Here is a 19,693-nt window from a genome sequence, read left to right as displayed (position 1 = left end):
GAGCGCAGTCTTCGTTCCATGTAAGCAATAGTAGCATTCAAGACAGGCCCCAGTAACAATTCTGAAGCAGCAGTATAGCGGGAGCGCAGTCTTCGTTCCATGTAAGCAATAGTAGCACTCAAGACAGGCCCCAGTAACAATTCTGAAGCAGCAGTATAGCGGGAGCGCAGTCTTAGTTCCATTTCAGTAGCCTTAGTATAGCCAAGGCACAAGTGACATTTATGTAGCTAAAGTGTAGGCCAACCCCACACACCTTTCTGTACCATGAGTGCAGGCGAAGAACATAGAAATTACTATGATTACACTGTAGGTGAGGGCCCCAAAAAATTGGTGTACCAACAGTACTAATGTACCTCAGTAAAAATTGGCCATGCCCAACCAAGATGGCAGGTGAATCGCTTTGGTTAATGTGGCTTAAGTGGTAACTAGGCCTGGAGGCAGCCCAGTGTAACGAAAAATTGGTTCAAGTTAAAGTTCCAACGCTTTTAAGCTAATTGAAACTTCTAAAAATTGTTCTGAAAAATTATTTGAGTGAGCCTTGTGGCCCTAAGAAAAATTGCCCGTTCAGCGTGATTACGTGAGGTTTCAGGAGGAGGAGCAGGAGGAGGAGGAGGAGGAATATTAGACACAGATTGATGAAGCAGAAATGTCCCCGTTTTGGATGGTGAGAGAGAACGTAGCTTCCATCCGTGGGTGCAGCCTACGTATTGCTTACGTATCGCTGCTGTCCGCTGGTGGAGAACAGAAGTCTGGGGAAATCCAGCCTTTGTTCATCTTGATGAGTGTTAGCCTGTCGGCACTGTCGGTTGACAAGCGGCTACGCTTATCTGTGATGATTCCCCCAGCCGCACTAAACACCCTTTCCGACAAGACGCTAGCCGCAGGACAAGCAAGCACCTCAAGGGCATACAGGGCTAGTTCAGGCCACGTGTCCAGCTTTGACACCCAGTAGTTGTAGGGGGCAGAGGCGTCACCAAGGATGGTCGTGCGATCCGCTACGTACTCCCTCACCATCCTTTTACAGTGCTCCCGCCGACTCAGCCGTGACTGGGGAGCGGTGACACAGTCTTGGTGGGGAGCCATAAAGCTGGCCAGGCCCTTAAAGACTGTTGCACTGCCTGGGATGTACATGCTGCTCGATCTACGCACATCCCCTGCTACCTTGCCCTCGGTACTGCGCCTTCTGCCACTAGCGCTGTCGGCTGGGAATTTGACCATCAGCTTGTCCGCAAGGGTCCTGTGGTATAGCAACACTCTCGAACCCCTTTCCTCTTCGGGAATCAGAGTGGGCAGGTTCTCCTTATACCGTGGATCGAGCAGTGTGTACACCCAGTAATCCGTCGTGGCCAGAATGCGTGCAACGCGAGGGTCACGAGAAAGGCATCCTAACATGAAGTCAGCCATGTGTGCCAGGGTACCAGTACGCAACACATGGCTGTCCTCACTAGGAAGATCACTTTCAGGATCCTCCTCCTCCTCCTCCTCCTCCTCAGGCCATACACGCTGAAAGGATGACAGGCAATCAGCCGGTGTACCGTCAGCAGCGGCCCAAGCTGTCTCTTCCCCCTCCTCCTCATCCTCCTCCTCCTCCTCCTGTATGCGCTGAGAAATAGACAGGAGGGTGCCCTGACTATCCAGCGGCATACTGTCTTCCCCCGCCCCCGTTTCCGAGCGCAAAGCAGCTGCCTTTATGGTTTGCAGGGAATTTCTCAAGATGCATAGCAGAGGAATGGTGACGCTAATGATTGTAGCATCGCCGCTCACCACCTGGGTAGACTCCTCAAAATTACCAAGGACATGGCAGATGGCTGCCAACCAGGCCCACTCTTCTGAAAGGAATTGAGGAGGCTGACTCCCACTGCGCCGCCCATGTTGGAGTTGGTATTCGACTATAGCTCTACGTTGTTCATAGAGCCTGGCCAACATGTGCAGCGTAGAGTTCCACCGTGTGGGCACGTCGCACAGCAGTCGGTGCACTGGCAGCTTAAAGTGATGTTGCAGGGTGCGCAGGGTGGCAGCGTCCGTGTGGGACTTGCGGAAATGTGCGCAGAGCCGGCGCGCCTTTACGAGCAGGTCTGACAAGCGTGGGTAGCTTTTCAGAAAGCGCTGAACCACCAAATTAAAGACGTGGGCCAGGCATGGCACGTGCGTGAGGCTGCCAAGCTGCAGAGCCGCCACCAGGTTACGCCCGTTGTCACACACGACCATGCCCGGTTGGAGGCTCAGCGGCGCAAGCCAGCGGTCGGTCTGCTGTGTCAGACCCTGCAGCAGTTTGTGGGCCGTGTGCCTCTTATCGCCTAAGCTGAGTAGTTTCAGCACGGCCTGCTGACGCTTGCCCACCGCTGTGCTGCCACACCGCGCGACACCGACTGCTGGCGACATGCTGCTGCTAACACATCTTGATTGCGAGACAGAGGAGGAGGAGGAGGAGGAGGGTGCTTTAGTGGAGGAAGCATACACCTCCGCAGATACCACCACCGAGCTGGGGCCCGCAATTCTGGGGGTGGGTAGGACGTGAGCGGTCCCAGGCTCTGACTCTGTCCCAGCCTCCACTAAATTCACCCAATGTGCCGTCAGGGAGATGTAGTGGCCCTGCCCGCCTGTGCTTGTCCACGTGTCCGTAGTTAAGTGGACCGTGGCAGTAACCGCGTTGGTGAGGGCGCGCACAATGTTGCGGGAGACGTGGTCGTGCAGGGCTGGGACGGCACATCGGGAAAAGTAGTGGCGACTGGGAACTGAGTAGCGCGGGGCCGCCGCCTCCATGATACTTTTGAAGGACTCAGTTTCCACAACCCTATACGGCAGCATCTCAAGGCTGATGAATTTTGCTATGCGGACGGTTAACGTTTGAGCGTGCGGGTGCGTGGCGGCGTACTTGCGCTTGCGCTCGAACACTTGCGCAAGCGACGGCTGAACGGTGCGCTGAACTACACTGCTGGATGGGGCCGAGGACAGCGGAGATGAGGGTGTGGGTGCAGGCCATGAGGCGGTAGTGCCTGTGTCCTGAGAGGGGGGTTGCATCTCAGTGGCAGGTTGGGGCACAGGGGGAGAGGCAGGGGTGCAAACCGGAGGCGGTGAACGGCCTTCGTCCCACCTTGTGGGGTGCTTGGCCATCATATGTCTGCGCATGGTGGTGGTGGTGAGGCTGTTGGTGTTGGCTCCCCGGCTGAGCTTTGCGCAACAAAGGTTGCACAGCACTGTTCGTCGGTCGTCAGGCGTCTCTGTGAAAAACTGCCAGACCTTAGAGCACCTCGGCCTCTGCAGGGTGGCATGGCGCGAGGGGGCGCTTTGGGAAACACTTGGTGGATTATTCGGTCTGGCCCTGCCTCTACCCCTGGCCCTGGCCACTGCACTGCCTCTTGCAACCTGCCCTGCTGATGCCCTTGACTCCCCCTCTGAAGACCTGTCCTCCTGAGTAAGCGTTGCACACCAGGTGGGGTCAGTCACCTCATCGTCCTGCTGCTCTTCCTCCGAATCCTCTGTGCGCTGCTCCCTTGGACTTACTGCCCTTACTACTACCTCACTGCAAGACAACTGTGTCTGATCGTCATCATCCTCCTCACCCACAGAAAGTTGTTGAGACAGTTGGCGGAAGTCCCCAGCCTCTTCCCTCGGACCCCGGGAACTTTCGAATGGTTGGGCATCAGTGACGATAAACTCCTCTGGTGGGAGAGGAACCACTGCTGCCCAATCTAAGCAGGGGCCCGAGAACAGTTCCTGGGAGTGTTCCCGCTCCTGAGCAGGTGTCATTGTAGTGGAGTGAGGAGGCTGGGAGGAAGGAGGAGCAGCAGACAGAGGATTCGGATTTGCAGCAGTGGACGGCGCAGAACTGCGTGTTGACGATAGGTTGCTCGAAGCACTTTCTGCCATCCAGGACAGGACCTGCTCACACTGCTCATTTTCTAATAACCGTCTCCCGCGTGGACCCATTAATTGGGCGATGAATGTGGGGACGCCAGAAACGTGCCTCTCTCCTAATCGCGCAGCAGTCGGCTGCGACACACCGGGATCAGGAGCTCGGCCTGTGCCCACACCCTGACTTGGCCCTCCGCGTCCTCGGCCGCGTCCACGTCCTCTAGGCCTACCCCTACCCCTCAGCATGCTGTATTACCAGTGATTTGATTTCACAGGCAGGAAATAAATTGGCGCAAGACTGCAGGCCAAATATAATTTTTTCCCTTTTTGGAAAACGAAAGGCCCCACTGCCTCTAGTGAATGAATAATCTAAGTTTAATAACTGTGCTGTGTCCCTGCTAATGTGTCACAGAACGTGAGGGTAGCAGAGTTATTATAACTCTTGGAGAGCAGGTATTTTTTTCCCAATTAAGGAAAGCAAATGGCGAAGCCAGCAGTAAAGCGTAGCTGGGTGCGTCTGATTTAGCAATGTTGTTCAAGCAGCTCACACGTGTCCACCGCCCTTAGGACGGACAGAGGCTGGACAAATAGATTTGTTTTCAGTTTTTTTCCACCAAAAGGCAGCACTGCGTATATTCAATGAACATGAGAAGTTTAATAACTGTGCTGTGTCCCTGCTTATGTGTCACAGAACGTGAGGGTAGCAGAGTTATTATAACTCTTGGAGAGCAGGTATTTTTTTCCCAATTAAGGAAAGCAAATGGCGAAGCCAGCAGTAAAGCGTAGCTGGGTGCGTCTGATTTAGCAATGTTGTTCAAGCAGCTCACACGTGTCCACCGCCCTTAGGACGGACAGAGGCTGGACAAATAGATTTGTTTTCAGTTTTTTTCCACCAAAAGGCAGCACTGCGTATATTCAATGAACATGAGAAGTTTAATAACTGTGCTGTGTCCCTGCTTATGTGTCACAGAACGTGAGGGTAGCAGAGTTATTATAACTCTTGGAGAGCAGGTATTTTTTTCCCAATTAAGGAAAGCAAATGGCGAAGCCAGCAGTAAAGCGTAGCTGGATGCGTCTGATTTAGCAATGTTGTTCAAGCAGCTCACACGTGTCCACCGCCCTTAGGACGGACAGAGGCTGGACAAATAGATTTGTTTTCAGTTTTTTTCCACCAAAAGGCAGCACTGCGTATATTCTATGAATAATAACTGTGTTGTGGCCCTGCCTATATAATTCTTTCCCTGCAGTATCAATGGAGGGTGCAATGGTCTGCAGAGGCGATTTTGAGAAGCAAAAAAAAATGCAGCACAGCTAACAGCAGCCTGGACAGTACTGCACACGGATAAATATGGCCCTAGAAAGGACCGTTGAGGTTCTTGAAGGCTACACTCACTCCTAACACTCTCCCTGCCTATGCAGCACTTCTGTCCCTAATGCCAGGTGCAACGGTCTGCAGAGGCGATTTTGAGAAAAAAAAATTTGCCACTGCTAACAGCAGCCAACACACAGCTATCAGTGGCCCTAATAAGGACCTTTGGGGGGTCTTGAAGCCTACACTAACTACCAATTCTTTCCCTACAGCAGCTCCGGTACAAACAGCACTGTCCCTCATCTAACTCACACCGCATCTGAGGCGAGCCGCGGGAGGGGCCGACTTTTATGTTCGGGTGACACCTGATCTCCCCAGCCACTCACAGCAGGGGGGTGGTATAGGGCTTGAACGTCACAGGGGGAAGTTGTAATGCCTTCCCTGTCTTTCAATTGGCCAGAAAAGCGCGCTAACGTCTCAGGGAAGGAAGTGAAAGTAACCAGAACACCGCATGGTGTTCGTTACGAATAACGAACATCCCGAACACCCTAATATTCGCACGAATATCAAGCTCGGACGAACGCGTTCGCTCATCTCTAGTCCTAACCCATCCATAAGTCACTGTGGACTTGCTGCAACCACTGCATGACACCGATTCATTCTTCTTCAATGGCACTGGCAGAGATATCCAAGCACTTCTATTCTGTTATTTCTGTAAGCCCCACTGAAATGTGTGGAGGGGCAGCCGTATTCTTCTGCTCAATGCGTGGGGGTGCAGTAAGCCTGTAGTGATGAGGAAAGTGGTAACACAAGGGACCCCCCCATTCTTGGGATTGGCGGGGAGCTCAGTGATAAGACCCCTCCACTAATCAGACTTTTAGGACCTATCCTATAAAAAGACTATAAAAGTCATCTTTATGATGCTTTTGATTCTGCAGGTTTAACTGCACACATTGAAAGTGCTTCAAACTGGAGTTCAGATCAGGATTCAAAAGTGTCCATGATAAGTTAGTTATGTAACATCCAGGACCTGGTTGGCTAAGAGACATCACGTGGCATAACGTGGCCTAGGCCACAGTTCTTGTGGTGGGAAACCTTCATAAAGGATAAGTAATACGTCTTTTTTAATAAAAGAAATTCCTAGGCCCCAGCGAGATTTGAACTCGCGACCCCTGGTTTACAAGACCAGTGCTCTAACCCCTGAGCTATGGAGCCAATACATATTTAGTTTCAACACTTTGACTATGTTAACTATAACATAAACCATCATATCATATATCATCTTTACTAATGTTACAAGTGTTATTTATTCTGTGAAAAGACACAATTAGGGTGGTTTCACATCCGCACCAGAACCTCCAGTCGGAGGTTCCATCACAGATGCAGGTGAAAACACCGGAAGAAGAATTGCTGCATGCAGTGCTTTTTCTTCCATCCAAAAGCCGGGCATAAAGCAGCAGACCCCATTATTCTCAATGGAGTCCATCCGATGCTGTTCAGTTCCGTCGACAGACGGAACCGTTCAGCCGCAGGGATTCCCCTTTCCTGCTCCCCAAATAGAGCAGGAAAGTAGAATCCCCAGCGCAAATGTGAAAGCACCCTTACAACAAGTTTTTGCCTTATATTTGTAATTTGTTAGTATTCTAACTTTCTTCAAAGCGATCCTAATTCTTACTATAGGCAGCATGAACCTGCTGCAGCGTTTCAGAATAAATGCACTTTGAAGTATGACTTGGAGCTGAACTCAAAGTCACAGGGTGGGTCGTGCCGACCTCTCCTTTCACACTGCATGCAGAGTTAAAGCTCTCTTCCTATACATAAGCCAATAATCAATAGAAAAAAATGCCCAAAGTCCTTCACAACCCCATAATTATATGGAGCTTGGTCCTGGGCTTTAATTCCAGCTGATGGTAAATATATACAGCACGGTATTAAAGCTCCTGCTCCTACAATGCAGCAGGAGAAAACAGGTCGGATGTCAGACACAGGAGAAGACAGAAGTGGTTTTTAACGTCTTCTGCCTTCTCTTTTACGGGTTACATAGCGCTCAGTGAGCACTGTGGGGAGAATGCAGAAAGTGGCAACACCGTTTCCTGCACGGCACCCAGTGATCTAATGATCACCGGCAACCTTCGGCATGTCAAAATTGCAAGGTCTTAGCAGATCTCCCACCAGCCCTGGCAGTGACTACTGTCACACTAGGGGGGGGGGGGGGTTATCCTGTAACTGGGGCTCCAATGGATGCTCCAATTAGAGTAGAAAAGTGTGAAAAAAATACAGTATGAATGACCCCCAGAGATTTTATATGATAACATCAGGATCATAAATAAATTTTAAAAAACTGTTACAGAGATAGGTTTTTAAAAAAGACAGAGTAAAATAAAAATATATATGCAAATAATTTTAAAAATGACCCACCGACTCCCTGTAATCTGAAATTATAAGAATTATATATTAAAACGTCTGAAAAAAAATGAAGCCATTCCTGTTCTTTATTTTAACATAAATATAATAATGTTAAAAATAAAGAACTACAAATGTAAAAACTCTTGCTTTTTGCACACTTTACCCCTAATAAAAGAAAAGAAATTGGGAAAAAAAATCAGTTAAAAAAAAAGGTGTTAAAATATAACCCTGTCATTAAAAACATATGCAACAAAAGTAATTTTGGCAGAGTAGGGAAAAAAAGGTCATAAAACCACCACATGGGTAAAATCACTAAAAAGTGTCTGATCCTTCAGGACCAAAACACTGTTCCCTCTCTCTACCCACCTCTCCCTCTCCTCCCATCCCCCCCTACCCTCTTCTCACCCTCTCCCTCTCTACCCCCTCCCTATTTATCTCACTGTATAATGTACTTAAAAGCTTTTAAAAATTCACAAGTGGAGTGAAATGAGAAAAAGACTAAATTATGCTTTTTTGAGGGGAAGAGAAGTCTTTTTTTTACCAATTCCTACCCCGTCAGTCTACTTACCAGATATTCTCCTTGCTGATCTTTTCACCTCCAGCAGGCTGATTCCTCTGCTTCCTGTGAGGTTACATACATTCACAGGCAGTCTTCTTCCTGCCGGCAATGTACACTACGTCACTAGTTCACAGCCTAGCAGGGAGTGCCAAGCTATTGCAGAGACTGCTCATGCCCGCTGTCTCTGCAATGGATCAGCATTCCTTCCTAGCCAGTGATCACTACCTCACAGGAATGTGACCTTCAGTGAAGAATGTGAGGAATGCTGGCTTCATAACACGTTGGCCGGCTGGAGGTGGCATGACGCGGGGGACTGCAGAAGCTCAGGGAGGAGAAGATGCTGTAAGGAGTCTGCCTGGAGAGGAATAGGTGAGTATAGAATTTTTTTTAATGACAAAACCCCTTTAATGGGTCAGTATGAATATCATGATACTAAATTTAGAGTTTGAACAGAAAATTATTTTCTGCCGCCATCTTTTTACAGCCATAACCTTTTTATTTTTCTGGCAAAATAGTGTGAGGGCTCATTATTTTGGGAAGTCCTGAAATTTTCATTGGTACCAATTTGGACTACATATAATTTTTTAATCTCTTTATTACATGTTTTTCTTTTAGATAAGGTTGATCAAAAAAGTGCATTTTCCTGACAACATTCTCTATGCAGGATAAAGGCTGTCTTGCTATGATAAATCAGAGTTTTACACATATAGTGATACCAAATATCTTTTTGGGGTGGGGGTGGTTATTTCATTTTTTTTATAATAGATGCTTTAACGGTTTTTTATTATTTGTAATAATTAAAACTTTTTTTAAACTAATTCTGAAACATAAAAAAAAAATTACACTATCCTGATAATATAATAATGATAAAAAAAAAATACAGGTTCCACCGAGATTTGAACTCGGATCGCTGGATTCAAAGTCCAGAGTGCTAACCATTACACCATGGAACCTTCCACATACTCCCAGCTAACTCACAGAGAAAAAATATAAACATAAAATTTAAATTTTGAAAATTCAGTTGCCTTTCCCCTTTTTAGTTATCTACTAATTAACCGTCTGTATGACATTATTTCTCAAGATTTCTCGTAAATGCTCTGTGATCCCCACTCCTGGGGTAAATGTTGGGTTTGGTCTGTTCACACATTGGGGTCAAGAAGCAATGTGATAAATTTTCCAGATCCCCCCTCGTGCACCTATTTTTGAAAAAGTGGCTACACTGTAAAACCAAATTTACAACTATTTGGCTGCAGGGGGCCAGTGTTTGTTTACACACAACTAGTCTATAAACGATACTTTCACTAAAACCTAACCTGAAAAACATTTATCGCTGCCACTCCATACAACATCTGTGAGGCTGGGAAACAGAGCCCTTTACTTGGTTGTCTCCCTCACCCCTATAAACAATGGATAGAGGAGCATTGCATATGTGTGACTACTGTTCCATTCAAAAAAGTAGGTGCAGTATGGAGAAATGGGGTCTACTGATTGGTCAGGGCTCCGTTTATGACCTATGCTTTTCATTTTGCCTTTAACTTATTTTCTATGCTTTCGTTGTAAAGCCAATCTGTAACAAAATATCTTGACCCCGACGTGATTTGAACACGCAACCTTCTGATCTGGAGTCAGACGCGCTACCGTTGCGCCACGAGGTCAGCTGATAAATAGCCCCCAGGATAAGTATCAAGTCCGGTGGGGAACAGGCACTGGATTAGGGTATTAGCATTGTGTGATTGTTCTCAGAGTGAGAAACCAAGTAATCTTGTAGATATGATACCTTTTAACGGCTAACAAAAATGCATGATGTTACAGCAAGCAAGCTTTCGGGGATATCTCGCCCCCTTCTTCAGGCTATTGACAAACTAGTTTGGATGGCACATAATTATAACATACAGATGCAGAGGGGAGGGGAGGAGAACACATTCCCCTTGATCTAAATAAATGTTCACATAGATAAATTTGGGACTGTTTTACACTCAAAACAAAAACAGAGCGGAGACATACATCGTAAATCAGTCCACTGAGCACAGGACAGTTTTATGATGTGTCTTATCTCTCCTTCAACCTGCATATGAAGGGAGATGCAGCACCACCTAGTGGATGGCAACGTTATTACAGGTCAAGTTCTGAATTTTTATGAAGTTTTAAAGCAAAAGGAGAAAAAAAAAAAAAACATTCTTAATGATTTGGAGGAGGACATCCCTCTTGACCTCCTTCAGACCTTTCATATTTTCCACTTATGCAAGAATCCTGGACTGAGATTCAATCCATTTTTGAGGGTGTCAAAAAGGAACATAAATTTGTACTCCCAAATTCTTCTGTGATGCTGCGACTTAAAACATTTCCCTTTCAGTATAATAACTCAACTGCTCTATGCTGTGTCCCTGACCACAGAAATGTTTTGCCACAGGTAGTTCAGTCTTTCCCTCTGTAATTGAGTGGCGATGAGATCTCATCCTGGCTCTCAGTTTTTTTCCTGTTTCCCCGATATAAAGCCTCCTGACAGGACATTTACTGCACAGGATCAGGTACACAACATTGGACGCGGAACATGTGAATGTCCCTGGGATCTTATAGTCCTGCTGTGTGTTGGGGATCCGTATCCTGTCCGCAGTCAGTATATGTGAGCAGATCTTACAGCTCCTTATCTTACAGGGATAAGTTCCTTTTTGTGTATCAGAGGGCAATGCACTCCTGCTTATACAGTTCCTCAAATTTGGAGGTTGTCTGTAACACAATAGGGGAGGGTGCGGGAATATGGGTTTTCAGTCGGTCATCCTTGTGTAGGGTATGATGGAGATGAAGCTATTAGCATAGAACAGCTTCTCCATACACAGCATACCCTAAGGGAAGAATAGCAACCAGGTGCACTAGGGGCAGATGTGGGGCATAGCAGGAGTTATGGGAGAAACTTACTGAGACCCACATTTCTGACGCTGGGTAAGTACAGCTTTCCACCGATGCACTGTGCGCCTAATAAATGAAGAGACACACGCCTCTTTAGTGTAATTTATATATAAATATGTCAATCTATGTGGCCACACCCCCTCTAAACAAGGCACCACCCACTTTAAAAAAATGTTTTGTGCTAGCACAGAGTGAAGAAAAGCCACAAAATTTTACAAAAATACCTGCATGCGCAATAATATGCAACTTTTTTAAACAGGAAACTGGCATAAAGAACTTTTTTGAGTGCCTCTCTATGTGTGTAAAACTCAATAGAATGATATAAAGCCGCCTTTCTTAATAAAATGTTCAATGTACTGCAGAGAACAGGTGCTGACACAGCTGCAGTTCCCCCTACTGCTTCTTCTGCTATGCCGTGGAGGGCCAATGATGGGTAAGTACTGCTTGATTTTGTTATTTTAAGCAATCTGCACCAGACATTTACTTTTCAAAAAGTAACCAGACAACCCCTTTAAGCCCGATTCATGGCAACCAATGGGAAAAGATTGGATTTGACCTAGTCAAAATAAGTCATAGGCCCAATGTCCACGGGCAAATCAAACATGGGCGTCCGCAAATGGATTAAAAGCCTGTGGATTTGATTTGCTCCTTTTTCTACGGATCCCGCAGGGACGACTTCTAGTGAAGTCAATGGAAGCCGTCTGATCTGCCGCATACCTGCAGCTGACACTGTATTGCGCATGTCTGATGGCAAGCCATGAGGACCAGGTACAGTACAGCGAACCCGGAAGTGGAGGGATCCGCACGGATACCGCTGCCAGGGAAATCAGGTAAGCAGGGCTCACATGCAGGGATGCCATGGATATGAGGCCTTAGAGTACACACAAGAAATAGGGAAGATTTACTAACGTGATCATTCCTGGATCTTGTAGTAAAATGCACCAAAATGTAGCATATTTCAGGTGAATGATACCGCTTCTTCTATTTACACCGGATGGCCACTTTATTAAAGACACCTACCGCTGCATGGCTGTACCTTCTCTGTATGCCTCTGAAGACATGTGACATTGACAGTGCTAAATCCAAGTGTTGTTTCAATGGCAAAATAGGCGCAGATTTCTGTCATAGTTTTACCAGTGAAATCTGTATAGAAAATTCAGCAGTGGATATTGCCATGTGAACACAGTCTTACAAGAATGTAAGCTAACCAATTCCATAATATAAATACCTCACCAAATAACGTAAAGCATCAAATCACTATATTATACTACATAAGCCAAAGAACAAGGAGGTCTATTATTATGTCACTTTATGGGTTCATAGCATGGAATGGTTTGACTGACTTTACAAAAAGAATCCGACGAGGATGGGATTCGAACCCACGCGTGCAGAGCACAATGGATTAGCAGTCCATCGCCTTAACCACTCGGCCACCTCGTCTCAGTGGCAGCACCTACCTAAATAACTGTCTGTTATATAGGTAAACTATGCATAAAAGTTTAATTGTAATTTTTTTTTTTTTTTTGAGGCAAAGTTACAAAAAAGGGTAAAACTTTTCAACATTTCTTTAAATTGTTATCTCATCCACTTAAACAACGTTATCAAAGAGAAATCACAACTGAGTCGCCCAATGCGCCACAAGAGGTACCATCTGATTGATGTGGACCATGCCAACCCTTCATCATTTATGTGTCATTAATCTTCAAACAATTCGTACCTGACTACAGGAAGCTTCTTTCTTTTACATGTCCAATCCCAATTAGGTACTCATCAATGTAGTGATCAAAACCTATTCATAATTTCTAAAAGTGGAGATGCCGGGGATTGAACCCGGGGCCTCACACATGCGAAGCGTGCGCTCTACCACTGAGCTACATCCCCTGCCTGTCACCCTTCTGTTTTTCTAAAAAAAAATGCACAGGACAGATAGGAATATTGTACAGCAGCACCCATGCATATTGCAAAATACACTTTTTTGCTACAGAGAAACACTTGAAGAGTAAATGTAGTAATACTGCAAAGAGGCAACCTGGAAGTGCATGACTTATACACAAGGTGGCAGTGTTGTATGATGAAATTCATGTCTAACTAAAATCTTTGCAACAAAATAATTCATTTTTATTGTGTATATATATATATAAGCATAGAAAGAAGTGGGAATAAATAGGCACACGGCGCAGGGTGCCATAACAGTTGTCACCAAAGGAAGTTTACTGCAAAATATATACAATACACAATGTAGAACAAACAGAAAAATTGTGACATCTGAATGATAACATCAATCACTATACAGATCAACTTATGAGGTCAAATTTCAGTATGTGAGGTCAAATACACATAAGTGAGCCTTCACACAAATGGAATATTTCCGCAATCCACACCTAAAGACACAGCTTAAAGGGAACCTGTTACCTCTCTATAACACCATAAACTAAGACAGGGAGCCAGGTAGTGCACTTTTATACTCACCTGTAACGTTACTTTATATAAATGTCCTGTGAGAGATGCCAATTTTTGCAACACCCACTCATGGGATATTTCAGGGAATGACTCTCTACCCACGCATATGGCTGGAGTTGGGAGGGTGTAGTGCGTGGACCTGCCACGGTGGCACTTACCAACTCCTGGTCCCGGAGGGAGTTACCACAGCAGAGGATAGGGCCAGTAGTAGTTTTCAAGTTTGTGACGCCAACATTCCCGCATCATTATTATATACGTCGGAATAACACTTCACAGAGACTTGTGTATCGTACCTCGGGAACGGTTGAGACCCGGCAAACTTTACTTGTATAAACTTGATATAACAGGCAATCACAAGTATCATTCACTTGTAAACATTATAGGCAGAAGCTCAGGAGGTTGGGGAGCAAAACTACACAGGAACAATACGGCCCTATAGGCCACGTTATCTATATGTCACCGGTCCTGGACATTATTTATATACTCCAGAGGAGGTAAAAAAAGACAGGAACCTCTCCACACACACTCTCGCAAGAAATTACATAGTAGAAGGCTTAGCCTAGAAGCACTCCGCACATTCACCTCGTAATTGTCAAAATCACGTACCTCTGTGTGGTGATCCTATTAGTGGATGGTCACACAGGAAAAAGAATGCCTGTCGTGTGAATGGGTACCTGCTTTAGTAGAAATTTGGGGTTCGGTGTGCTCTTTCTCTGGACGGAACTCACTCCTCTACATCCACTCTCCATGCGCTACGGGATGTCTTTCTTCCTCTTCCATCTTCACCAACATGGAAGCTGATGCTGCTTTCATGCGGCTTGGTGTTAGCATCAAAGAAGAAGACCAAAGACAACCCCTTCCCACTCTCAGACACTCACATTTATCACCTCATTTGTTCCACATGACAGAGCAGAAAGATACATTCAGCAGAGCTAGCAGGCGATGATGCTATTATTGTATCTTGATGCCACCAGAAGCTAGGGGTGCAACAGGGCTTTGATAGAGAGACGGCCCTGTCACACCCTTAGCTTACGATTGGCTATTTAGTAGTGTGCTGTTCGGTCCCCCCAGCTGTCTAAATCACCACCCGGTGGTCCATCGGCTGCTGCATTGCCTCTTTGTGTCGATCCCTCACTACTCGGCTGGTCCATCAGCTGCTGCTGTCTTGTTCCAGCAGTGGGGTGCCTCGGCAGCACAGCCGTTCCATCGGCGGCTCCTACACTCTTGCGGCCGCTCCATCGGCTGCAGCTGTTGCTGTCTTGGGCGCAGGGTGCCTCGCCAGCACAGCGGTAAACAGGCGCCGGGGTCCCTTGGCAGCACAGCGGGGAGCGCATGGGAGCCGATACCGCACCAGACACCTGAGCAAAACCCCCTCAAACGCAAGTGTCATTCGGCAGAGCAGGGAGGAAGCAGTGGCGCCGGATGAACAAACATAAGGGACATGGCCCCTGTAACAGCGCTTGTGAGCCGGTTAGCAAGCATCTGAGGGTGCTGGGGACTCTAGCAGGCCTGAAGGGGCAACACGGCTACAGGAACAGCACTTCGAGGATCCGGGGAGCAGTGTAACACACACACACTTACCCCTCCAGTAATTCTTTATGCAACCCCAGCAGCTACTCAGACAAAATCATGCCACCAATCGGGAGCTAGGGGTGTGACAAGAGCGTTCCACCTGATGGTCAGCTCCTGTATGTGCAGCTGTCGGCTCTGGTTTCCACAGCTGCACACGCTTGGGTAAGTGAACATTGCACGTGTTATGGGCATGTTCTTATTTTAACAATGTACGTTGTGATTGGTGTGCACCTATATATTGTCAGGCGGGGGTAAGTTACTTCAGCTTGACAAAGACTCTGCAATGGATTTGAATTGTTGTGTGTACTCTCTGTTTTTTATGGATCAATAAAGGAGCATCGGTGGATGCATTGATTTTACTAAAAACACTCTGCAAATGCTGCTCATTGCTTGCTCTTTCCTATATATGATTTGGGACTTGGGAATCAAGACCCTCTTTTTAGCTTTGCATATCATTTTTGCCCTGCACCTAAGGTGTTAATTTTGGAGTGCTGCTGCTTGCCTTGTTTTTCTTAGGGGCGTTCCTCCTGTCAAACCCCTAGCTTCCGGTGGCGTCAAGATACAATAATACCAGCAATGATTATATGGGAGTTAACCCCTCAGACGCTGCAGCTGTGCAACACACATACAGAAAATTGACATGACAGCTTTGCACAGTGCATCCACATAAGACAGACATGTATGACAATTATGGAGGGGACACTACACACCTGCTCCCGCCATCCAGCACTATTCCTCTCTGAAGTTGGCGTGTGGCACAAAAATTTGGCTCTTTGTAGAGTTCCGTGCATACGCTCTCCTATACCAGTCTATGGGAAAGCTCACACAGGCAGTAGCATCACCGCTCGTACTCCTGGCATCAGCTCTTTCCTCCTGTCCTGGGCACTTCATGGGCACTGTAAATGTGACATGGCATTCAAGGCGTAGTTTCCAAAATTTGGGGTGCAGGGTTCTTTTCACACCACATGGCCTCGGCAAAACTGAAATGGTGCCTAGAAAAAGCCCTACTTAACCCCTTAAGGACATGGCCTATTTTTGTGTTGAGGATGCAACGATTTTTGGAGGATTTTCATCCTCGCTTTTCAAAAGCCATAACTTTTTTTTTTTTTCCATCGACATGGCTGTATGAGGGCTTGTTTTTTGCTTGTCGAGTTGTAGTATTTATTGGTGTACTATATTGTAAAGATTTTTTTTTTTATTATTATAGCAGGAAGAAAAAAACACATCAATTCTGCCATTGTATTTTTGAGTTTTTTTACAGCGTTAATTATGCAGCATAAATGACACAATACATTTTTTCTGTGGGTCAGTACGATTACAACAATACCAAAATTCTTCTTATTTTTTTATGTTTTAAAAAGTGTGTTCAATTTGTTGTACAAGTTGTTATGGATATGTGGGATTTTAATTTTTTATACTAATCAGGGAAAAAAAGCACAAAAAAGGTTTTTAGTTATTACAGGTTTTTTTTACACTATTTATGTCCCTGTACGGGACTTGTACCATAATGTCTATGATCGCTGTGGTAAGGCGTCCTGCAATATCTCATCGCTTGTAATAGCGATCATATGTAATAGCAAAGGAGGACACCTTTGTCTGGCGTCCTGCTGCCATGGCAACCCATCGGCCCTCCGTGAACCCTTTACATGTCGTGATCTACATAGATTGTGGCAGGGAGGGGATTAACAGCGGGGGTCACTGTCCCGATGCACTCCCACTGCCAGATAGCACCGGATCTCTTCTTATCTTGCACAATCCACAGAACGTAAGTGTACTCCCTGTTGCGTTAAGTACCCCGAAGCCAGGACATACAGTTACGCCCTGTGGTGTTAAGGGGTTACAGAAAGCCCCAAAATCTGAGGCCGGTGCTTGAGTCATGTTGTGCACTGGGACAACGTGTGGGATATTTCTAAAATCTACAGATTCAGGGCTTATTTAGCCGGGAATATATCGGTCAGGTTTTCACGCCCGGCTGAAATACGCTGCCTGTCTATGCAGGGGGAGGAGGCGGGACAGGAGCTAGTGCAGTGAGCTCCTGCCCCCTCTCTGCCCCTTGCCACTATTTGCAATGCGAGGGGGCAGGACGGGGCGGAACTTTGCTCCATCCCCGTCCCTCCCACCATTGCAAACAGTAGCAAGGGGCGGAGAGAGCGGGCGGGAGCTCAATGCACTAGCGTGAAAACCCGACCAATATACGCCCGGCTAAATAAGCCCTCAGAGTAATAAAACATTGGATTTTGTTTCTCTGTTAAAGGGGTTGTCTCGCGGCAGCAAGTGGGGTTATACACTTCTGTATGGCCATATTAATGCACTTTGTAATATACATCGTGCATTAAATATGAGCCATACAGAAGTTATACACTTACCTGCTCCGTTGCTAGCGTCCTCGTCTCCATGGTGCCATCTAATGCTGTCTTCTCCTTCCATTTAGACGCGCTTGCACTGTGCGGTCTTCTGCTGTGTTCAATGGAGCCGCTCCGGCGTGCTCGCGCCGCCAAGGTCTTCTGCGCAACGGAGCAGGTAAGTGTATAACTTCTGTATGGCTCATATTTAATGCACGATGTATATTACAAAGTGCATTAATATGGCCATACAGAAGTGTATAACCCCACTTGCTGCCGCGAGACAACCCCTTTAACTGTATACTTTTTGTGATAAAAAGCCACATTGCATAGGCTTCTCCCCTCCTAACTGCAAACTAGCTGCAGCTGCCGGTTTGCTGACCTTTGCCTACTTATGTTTGCCACATTTTCTGCCAGTTGCTCCACCTACTGTACAACCACTTTGGAGGCCACTTTGCAATTTTCTTCCAGGGCCACTTTGGGTTCCCAATCCACCCCTGTTCTACACAACACATTATCTGAGGGGGATCAAGTCAACAGTCTTTTTTTTAATTGCTCTGGTTCATTCAAAAATGAGATCATCCTTTAAATACCATAAGGTACCAGCGGCGGCTCAAGGGATTCCCCCAGCAACAGCTCAAGGGATACCCTCAGCGACGGCTCAAGGGATACCCTCAGCGACGGCTCAAGGGATTCCCCCAGCCGCCGAAGGGATTTCTTTACATCGGCTGTCACAGCCACTGCAGGGGATAGCAGAGTTTTCCCACCAGCCCCATTGAAAACAATCGGTGATATCGCAAAAAGATAGAACATGCCGTGAGTTTTTTTTTCCTCAAAACATCGCATGAGTGAAAACATTGCAAATATAAAGGAAACCATTGAAAATCATTGGTTTCAAAATTTTGCGTTTTCACTCACTCTCACATCATGCAAAAAATCGCATGATTTTCTCGCCTGTGTGAAACCGGCCTAAAAGATAGAGGATTGTCGGGTTATATTCCCCTTTTTAATTCAAAGAGTCGTAAGCAATTTAAACAGTCTATAAGCTGCAATGTACCCCAATACCACATTCTGATTCCGCAGATCGGTTGAATTAGAGAGGTAAAGCAAGCCAATTCAACCAAAACATCAACACCACAAAGAGGAGAAAGTGATGCTGAAACTCTAAAATCAATTAACAAGATTTAAAGGGATTGTCTGGTTACTGGACAACATTACCCCATAGAACCCAATGTTCTAAAATAACAAAAGGCGCAGTACTTACCCGTCCTCTGCTGCCGCGTTCCAATGCTGTAGCCCCGTCATTCTTCCACTGTTTATTGTGAAAGATAATGTTGCTGGAAATCACCTGACCTCTGCCAATTCTCTTGGCATCAGCACTCACAACCTGGGCACCATGATACCAGGAATTTGGAATGGTGATGCTTCAGCCTTTGATTGGCTGCAGTGGTCAGGTGATTTCTTGGGACATCAACTTCCACAACAAACATCAGGAGGACAGCTGGGCTGCAGATGGGTAAGTACTGCTCCTGTTGGTATTTTAGCTCAGTAGGTTTTATAGGGAAAATGTGTGGTGACTGGACAATCCATTTGAGGTATCTGAATGGCGCTGTGGCTTAGTTGGTTAAAGCGCCTGTCTAGTAAACAGGAGATCCTGAGTTCGAATCTCAGCAGTGCCTTTGATTTTACTTGATGTAGAATTTATCTAGATTAAAGGAGTTGTCTGCTTTTGCAAAAATAAGAAAATGAAATAAGCTAATAAGGGTTGGAATTGTGCTGTACTTGTCTATTGCATCCTTTGTTGTTCCAGCGCCGCAGTTCAGATAATCTCCACCTATCAGTTTAATAGGCTACAGCAATGACATCACAACAACTCGTGACTGCTGCAACGAAACCCTGAGACCACTGAGGCCAGTGATTAGCTGCTGCAGCTATAAAACACAACTGTAAAGAATAAATTAACATTTAACAGGTTTTTGGACATTTAGCATACAGTGCTTTGACATAGGACTGCAGGGACATCATTATAGCAGTACGTATCACTGTGTTATCTGTGCTTTGACATAGGACTGCAGTATTTATTTGCAAACGTTTCTTTACTGTACTGTACTCATCTGTACAGTACTTACATTTTGCAGTACAGTGGGGGTTCAGGAGACAGGCAGCACTCAGCCGGCACTATGGGGATTCAGCTGCTGTACTGTGTCAGGAGGCAGGCAGACACAGCAATATTCAGCCGGCACAGTGCACTGTGGAGACTGGAAGGGGAGGAGTAGGTGCGCG

General features: G+C 46.2%; 6 non-coding genes across 6 annotated transcripts; 1 reads left to right on the top strand and 5 right to left on the bottom strand.

Annotated features, from left to right (window-relative positions):
- Window positions 1-6,306: 6,306 nt before the first annotated feature.
- On the bottom strand, window positions 6,307-6,379 carry TRNAT-UGU (transfer RNA threonine (anticodon UGU)). Its single transcript has one exon. It is a non-coding gene; the product is annotated as a tRNA-Thr (tRNA).
- Window positions 6,380-9,010: 2,631 nt separating this feature from the next.
- TRNAQ-UUG (transfer RNA glutamine (anticodon UUG)) lies at window positions 9,011-9,082 on the bottom strand. The gene has a single exon. It is a non-coding gene; the product is annotated as a tRNA-Gln (tRNA).
- Window positions 9,083-9,712: 630 nt separating this feature from the next.
- TRNAW-CCA (transfer RNA tryptophan (anticodon CCA)) lies at window positions 9,713-9,784 on the bottom strand. Its single transcript has one exon. It is a non-coding gene; the product is annotated as a tRNA-Trp (tRNA).
- Window positions 9,785-12,394: 2,610 nt separating this feature from the next.
- TRNAS-GCU (transfer RNA serine (anticodon GCU)) lies at window positions 12,395-12,476 on the bottom strand. Its single transcript has one exon. It is a non-coding gene; the product is annotated as a tRNA-Ser (tRNA).
- Window positions 12,477-12,845: 369 nt separating this feature from the next.
- TRNAA-CGC (transfer RNA alanine (anticodon CGC)) lies at window positions 12,846-12,917 on the bottom strand. Its single transcript has one exon. It is a non-coding gene; the product is annotated as a tRNA-Ala (tRNA).
- Window positions 12,918-19,015: 6,098 nt separating this feature from the next.
- Window positions 19,016-19,089, top strand: TRNAT-AGU (transfer RNA threonine (anticodon AGU)). Its single transcript has one exon. It is a non-coding gene; the product is annotated as a tRNA-Thr (tRNA).
- Window positions 19,090-19,693: the final 604 nt, after the last annotated feature.

This window comes from Eleutherodactylus coqui, chromosome 11, assembly GCF_035609145.1.
Source record: "Eleutherodactylus coqui strain aEleCoq1 chromosome 11, aEleCoq1.hap1, whole genome shotgun sequence".
NCBI classification, from domain to species: Eukaryota; Metazoa; Chordata; class Amphibia; order Anura; family Eleutherodactylidae; genus Eleutherodactylus; species Eleutherodactylus coqui.
This window is presented reverse-complemented; position numbering and strand designations above follow the sequence as displayed.